Here is a 7,910-nt window from a genome sequence, read left to right on the forward strand (position 1 = left end):
AGTTGAAGCCAATGCTCATTTACCTTTCCAAAAATACATGTCATAAGGTTGTAACTATCATAGGTAGTGATTCCTCTGGTGCATCTGAGCAAAGCAAACTGAAAACCTTCTGGAAAGTTTCACTGCTCTAGATGTCATTAACATCTGTGAATCATGAGAGGAGGTCAAAATATCAGCATCAACAGGAGTTTGGAAGAAATCTATCCCAACTCTCATGGATGACATTGAGGGGTTCAGGACTTCAGAGGAGCAGGTAACTGCAGATAAGGTAAAAATTGCAAGAGAACTGGAATTAGAAGTGGAGCCTGAAAATATGGCAGAATTGCTGCAACCTCATGATTAAACTTGAAGGGATGAGGAGTTGCTTCTTATGGATGAGGAAAGAAAGTGGTTTCTTGAGGTGGAATCTATTCTTGGTGAAGATGCTGTGAACAATGTTCAAATGACAACAAAGAGTTAAAATATTATATCACTTTAGTTGATAAAGCAGGGGCAGAGTTTGAGGGTATTGACTATAATTTTGAAAGATTGGGCACAATGTGATTCTATTGTGGGTAAACTGCTATAAAATAGCGTTGCATGCTATAGAGAAATCTTTCGTGAAAGTAAGAGTCAATTGATGTGGCAAATTTCATTTTTGTCTTATTTTAAGAAATTGTCATGGTCTCCCTAACCTTTAGAAATCAACACTCTAATCAGTCAGCAGCCATCAATACCCAGGCAGGACCTACCACCAGCAAAAAGATTATGGCTCACTGAAGACTCAGATGATGGTTAGAATTTTTAGCACTATAAGTATTTTAAAATTAAGAATATACATTGATTTTTAAGACATAATGCTATTGCATACTTACTAGACTACAGTATAATGTAAATATAACTTTTATATGCAATGGGAAAAGAAATTCGTGTAATTGCCTTATTGTAATATTCATTTTATTGTGGTGGTCTGGAACCTAACCCGCCATATCATGGAGGAATGCCTATATAACCAAAAACAGGAGAGCTGATTTAATTAATACCGCTAATCAGCAAAAATCATCATCCCCTCCATGTATCTTATCTAGTTGTTACAAAGCTCAGAAACAGCTGTTTTTCTCCTGGGACATAAGAGGACCCAGTTGCTCTGTCATCCAGGGAGAACATAGCCATGAGGATTACAAATAAGCCTGAAGGTTTCCTTGGAAGAAGTAAGAAAATGCGCAACATCATAAGGCTGAAAATGGATCTTAATAAAAATGATGAAAGAGAAGGAACAAAGGGTACTTTATAAGGCAAATGAAGCTGTGAAGATCTGAAAAATTTCTCATGTCTTTGTGCAGGTACTTAACTAAAAGTGCCATCTGAATATATGTAGCATCTCAGTTAATGTAAAGCAGAACGTAAGTAGAATGGTCCTTCCTCACAATGTATGTTTACATTTTTGTCCCATCACTTATGCTTTTATCAAGTATTCTTCCTCCTCAGCCTTGGAATAATAATGTTCATGATTACAATGCCCCTTTAATGAGTATAAATACTCCTATATTGGTGAGGGCACCCCCCACTTATTCTTTCCCATGTTTGTAGTCTCAGAATCACGTGTTCCATTGTCTTTTGCTTGTAAGTTAATGCTGGTGATAAAAGCACACTATTCTCCCAGTATTAAGCTCTGACGCTGGGGCGCGCTGCCCCGCCCCTCGCGACGCCCCGCCCCTCGCGACGCCATCTTGGGCCCTGGGGCTCCGCCATCACCCTTGGCGCCGAGGCCCAGCGCGCCTGACGCCCCCGGACGCGCGCCTGACGCCTCCTGACGCCCCCCTGGCGCCGGGCAGTGCCGCCGGGCCTCGCCCTGGCTCCTTTGGGGCCCGCCACGTGGCCCCGGGGCAGCGCTGCACCCTCCAGCCCCCCTGGCTGGCCCCTGCCCGGGTGACGTCGCACCAGTAGAGATGCCTGTTGTCCCCGCACCCGTCGCACTTCCAGGCCGTGCTCGAGGCCCTTCCTCCTCCCCTCCGCCCTCGCGAGGGGCCTTCTCGTGTCCCCAAACAGCATGGGAGCACCCCTGCCGCGCCGCATTGCACGGGGCGCAGGCCCTGGGCCGCCTCGTGTCCTCGGCGGCCAGCCCAGGGCCCCCGCACTCGGCCGCAGAGGAGGACTGGGTCTCCGGAGGAGCTGCAGGGCGCGCCCGCTCACCCAGCGCAGCGCCAGAACGAGCTCTGGCATGCTCCTTCGGCCCTTCCCCGCCCGGGCTTTTGGAGGCAGAGGCCCCGCTGCACGGCCCGGGCTGGCGGGACGCCCGGGAGCACCGCCTGCAGACGCCGGCGGGCAGCGTGCGAGGGGCGGCTGGAGGGCGGGCAGGGGGCTCTGCTTGCCTGGTGGCTTGGGGGGTGGTCCGGGGGAGCTTGAGGTGTCTGCTGGGCTGACACCCCAGCACGGCTTAGTTTCTGTATTAGTGTCTTTTGTCCCCACTCCTCTTGCCCTTGGTGCCAGTTCAGTTTTTGTTCTTTATTTTGTTCTGTGATCTGAGAATAAATTTGTTATGAAAAACTCAAAAAAAAAAAAAAAAAAAAAGATACTAATCCTTCTTAACAATCTGTTCATGGGAAAAGTAATCAGGATTTCTAAAGATATTCTTAAGTACTCATTGTGACAGTATCATGTTTCTCATCCAATTACACCCTGCTGCCTCAGAATGACTAAGTTAGTCTTTACTAAAACATGGTGTTGTTCTTATGTTCCTGGACACAAACACTCATATTCAAAAGAGCAGGTAAGAAGTAAATGTACCGACATGACAGAGCAATTTATTTTATATAGAAGCCTTTCTAGATTTAGAATCATACATGAGAATGATAAATCAACTGTCTTATAAAAATAATTTCTTTACAATTTATAATTTGAGCTTGCCTTCTACAAATTTTGCTTAAATATTATAATAAAAGTCATTGTGCAAATCCACATAGCCATCTCTCTCAGGTTTCAAATTGTCACACTTGAATAAATAAATAGGACAACTGTCTCTAAGATTACTTTTCTTCAGTGGAACACAATAAGTACCTCAGTGTGTATCCTTAATCTCTGCTAATTGCTAGGTATTGGATACATGTTGTTGAAAATACTGGTTTTATTTCAGGTCATGCGTGCTTGGTTCAAAATCATAGATATAATATTAGTAATAGCAATTAACTTTAATTGATCTTTTCCTGTGCACTGGGCACTGTGATAAGTGCTTCACATATATTATCTCTAAAACCTTGAAATGAATTTATGAAGAAAAATCTATTGTCACCATTTTAAAGATGAGCTTATTAAGGCTTGAAAAGACTGAGCTATATATGTTCTTAAAATCTCATATAGCTACTAGATTGAGAAACTAGCTTTCAAACTAAAGTCCTTCTGATGCTAAACCTTCTATGTCATATTCTCTAGTTACAGAACATTTTTTCTCTCCTTTTAAAATTTCAGGTGGAAATCCATTTTTTATTGAGGATATTTTAGGTTTAATATCCTTGGGTACGTTTTATCTTCCTTTCAATGTATAAAGCCTTTGCAGTTTACTTTTCTATTTCTTACCTATTTTGAAATTTGCTGAATGGAGTTTAATTGGTCCATGCTATCACCAAGTAACTTGATATTCCTAAGGCAGAGGTCACCATGCGACTCTCTTACCTTGAGCAGGTTGCTTGAGAATTTCTTTCTGACCTTAACATCAAAACGCTCCTTAACATCTTCTAATGAAAGCAAGAAAATGATTTCTTCAGATTTCAAAATGTTCATTGAAAACTGAAACAAGTAAATTTAATTTTAATTTTCATAATAGCAACAGAAAAGCTACTATAATTATGAACACATTTAAAGAAAGGATCCTGCAATGTTTTAACACCAATAAAAATATTTATACTCCATAAACATTGCATATTATTAGCAACAAAGAATCTTACCTTTTAGCCACTTTAAAAACAAAAAGTAGGATGAATAATCTCTAAAAATTTATGTCATCTAGAATAAGAATATACTATGTTGCAAATATATTAAATAGACAAAATAACAGATCTTCAGAAAGAATGACTAAAATAATTACTTCCTTGCATGAATGAGGTCCTCACTAAGAACTGATAATTAAGTTACTGTAAAGTGCTAGAACTGAAGTACCTTTGAGAGTGTATGTCTCCGCTGTATTTGATTTCCAGTAATCGTTTTAAAAGAGAAAAAAATTATTCAAGTCCTTTTCCTTGGAGAATAATAATTTTTGGTTTTGATCTTTATTTTTCTTTCTAGTTTTGCCCTTGCTTCCTTCCCTTTCTTTCTCCTATCTTTCCTCCCTTCCTCTACTTTTAAAATTTAAATTAATCTCAAATCAGTAACTCATAAACCAGATGACAGTCACATGACATGGATGGGATGCAGTAGAGAGGGTCTTGACTGTGGGAGGCACAATTCCCAGAGAAAGCTGTCAATCTTTCTTTATTCCTCCCACTCAGGGAAGGGTTTCAGAATGAAAGAGAATGGAAATGATAATTTTTAGAGTATAATATTGAAGTTTATATGTGCATATTTCTTAATGTAAATCATTTGTGACTTTTAATACTTGATGTATTATAACATCATTTGGCACATGACTCAAGACTGAATGGCTCAAGTCAGCATGGCTGACTCTGGCAGGGAATGCAGTGTTTGCCATTGTCTGAGAGGGCACAAGCAGGGGATGAAGGTGGTGAGAGCTCATTAATTTGAATAGCTTAAAAAAGATTGTCTCCCTACTGTATCATATTCCACTAACATTTAGTGAGCACAGATGCTATTCTGAGTAATTTATGTGTAGTTTTTTCATTTAATTCTCACAGCTACTCTAGAAAATAAATCCTATCGTTTTCCTCATTTTGCATATGAGGAAGCTGAGTAGTTTGCCTGTGGTTACAATCGAGAAAGTGGTAGATATCACCAGGAGATAATCAGCAAAATAAAGGAAAGACAAAAGTACATCTAAACTTAAGCTTTTGAAAGAATTAACTACATTGGATTCAAGAAACTCAAGTTAAACTGAAACACTGATGTGAGGATGAAATTTAATGTGACTAAGCAGTTGATCACTTAGTATGAAGTTAAGTTTCCAGGCTTTTGTGGCCTCTGGAGCCACCTCCAAGCCTGGGAAACAGTGAAAACAGAATCAGCACAGTTATATCCTAGAAACTCAGCGCAATGCTCACAGAGAGCCCAGAAAGAGGAAACCTTCAAGGCAGGGAACATCTGGGGGCGGGGGGGGGGGAATGTAAAGTAGGACATCTGTACAAAAATATTGTTTTAAGGATTCACGATTTGAACTATTGGCATTGTATACATTTGGAGAAGATTTAACTCTAATTTGATTTTATCCAGATGAATTAAGCATTCTCCATCAAGTGTTACACACATTAAGTGTTATACACAAAAACATATTAAAGGTTTTATGAGAACTTAGTCTCTGTTGCATTACCCGTTGGAGTGCTCCCTTTCAAAGTAAACAAAGATAGGAATGAAAATGAGAACTTGAACCAATTTATCAGGACAATAGTCTAATAGGTGTGCATTTTATATGGCTGAATTATTTTTAACTCAATATGCTCATATATTGATGCATCATAGGCATGCTTTTTAAAATTTCATTATAGGAAAGAACCTTGGCCTGGGAACCAGGTATTCATTTATTCATCCAATCTGCCATCTATCTGCCATGTATGTGACTGCGGCAGTTTTTTTAAACCTTTCTCGACCTACTTTTGTGGACATGCTGGACTCAAGCTCCCTCCAGAATGACAGTCACATTTTGCAGTAATCAAATCTTATCTAGAATAGCTATTATTAGACTCTTGTAAAGAAATACATGATAATTTTAAGTTAATGAACTTTATTTTTGTTTTGAAATTAGGCATAATAGTCTTTTTTTTTTCCATTTATGGAAATTAAAATCTAAGATTATACTTATGTATGACCCCAGATATATATTTTTTAATTTTAAATAACGTTTGAATTTGCAATTATGAGACATTTCAGACATACAGGAAACTAAAGAATAAATATAACAGAAACCTATGTTGCCACCAATGACATTAAATATTTTTAACACTTGAATATAATTTGAAAACAAAAAAACATAACGGTTATAAATCTGTTTATTATCTCTTATTGTTTTTTTACTAAATTAGATCATTGTTTTATCGAACTGCAGAGAGTTAACAGTAACAAAATATCACCTTGAAATCTTCAATTTTTTTTCAGGGTAAATCAGTGGTGTCTATATGTATTTTACCTTCTGGGGTTTATTTTGATAATATTTAAGTGCTATCATAGCTTAGTAATAGTAATCTCTAATTGTTATGTTCTACTTTCAGAGACCTCAATAATCGGAGACATCTAAATATTTTATAAACACACATTTGATTATGTCTGGTATGTCTTTGTCACTGTTTTATTGGAAGATCATAGCAGCAACAAATTTCCCCAAGAAGAAATTATGCAGAAATCCCCTATGTAGTCCTATTTTACTGGTCATCAGGATTAGAGTGTTAACAGTCCTCTCTGGCAGTTTTGTTTTATTTTTATTTTTTTAAACAAATGAATTTTATTGTTACACATTAATCAAGCACACAATCTATCCAAAGTGTACAATCAATGGTATTTGGCATAATCACATCATATCTATCTAATTTTTACAGTGTTGCCACTGTATCCAAACTGGGAGTGACACTTGAGAGGACACAAATATAATAATTTTAGAAGTATCACTTCTTTTTCCTCTTTTCCTCCATCCATGTTCCTTGTTCTTTCATTGCTCAAGGGCCTGAAATTCATAACTTAAGGGCAACCAAGTGTGAGGACAAAATTAATAGAGTAAACAAAAGGGGTTGATAGCTTCAAATCCACCATTTAATGCATCCTCAAAACCTGTTTTCTATCAGTTTAATATTTTTGTTGTCTGGTCTTTTTAATGGCAGCCTCTAATGATTTTAACTTTTAAAACAAAATTAGCACTAGTCAGTCTTGTTTAGTTTGAAATTCACTGAGAATCACAATTGATATCACTAAATCAAATGCCTAGCCAGTTACTGTGTAGAGAGCCCACTGATATACTAATCAATTGTTAGGCTAATTCACTAAACTGCTGACATTACTGAACCCTTGCTCTGAACCCAGCAATTTGCTAAGCATTTTTGCAAATGTTATTGTTAATCTGTAAAGTAATACAACAAATTAGCTTCATTGTCTTCTTTCAGATGTGGAAACTGAGCCTGAGACAGTCTATGTAACCCCTCAGGCTCACAAAACTTGTAAATGGCCAGTTTGTGAATTTAGGCTATTGAACTTGAGTCCATCTAACTTAACCCACTACCTGCTTCTGAATAAAAAAGCCCCATGGTCTCCAGGATATATCTCCCTGATATGTGTATAAAATGGCATGTAAAAAAGAGTGAAAAAGTCCCTGTTTCAATGGGTAGGAGACAATGATCATTTTGTTTTATCAGAGAAGAAAAATATGTTCTATTAAATGTGAAGTAATTCACTCTATAACCTAATTAATTAAAACATCTTGAAATGTTTAAATAGACCTCCTATAAATGAAGATTGTTTTTCAAAATTTAAAAATTGAGCCACAAGTTAGTGATAATAATGCTGGTCCTTGTGCCTTGCCAAAGATTTTAAAAGTTACTGTGGTGAAGTACCATATCATAGAAACCAGCATTGAGTCAATATGACATTAGGTCCCAATTGTAACCTTTGTCATATGTGTTTGGCTGTGTAACTCAACATTAGGTTCATTATCCATGAAATGGAGAAAATAAGTTCTGTTATACTACATTGTTAAAAGGATTGAATAAGACAATGCATGTATAAATGATTTGTAAATAAAAACATCTATCTTGAAGGTACTACCGGTTTTGACAAAGTGGCTTTAG

General features: G+C 37.7%; 1 protein-coding gene across 1 annotated transcript in view; it reads left to right on the plus strand.

The window, feature by feature from the left end:
- LOC101437136 (UDP-glucuronosyltransferase 2A1) overlaps positions 1 to 7,910 on the plus strand; it is an 80,873-nt gene that overhangs the window by 8,769 nt on the left and 64,194 nt on the right. The window lies entirely within an intron of this gene.

Source organism: Dasypus novemcinctus, chromosome 1 (genome assembly GCF_030445035.2).
Source record: "Dasypus novemcinctus isolate mDasNov1 chromosome 1, mDasNov1.1.hap2, whole genome shotgun sequence".
Classification (NCBI taxonomy): domain Eukaryota; kingdom Metazoa; phylum Chordata; class Mammalia; order Cingulata; family Dasypodidae; genus Dasypus; species Dasypus novemcinctus.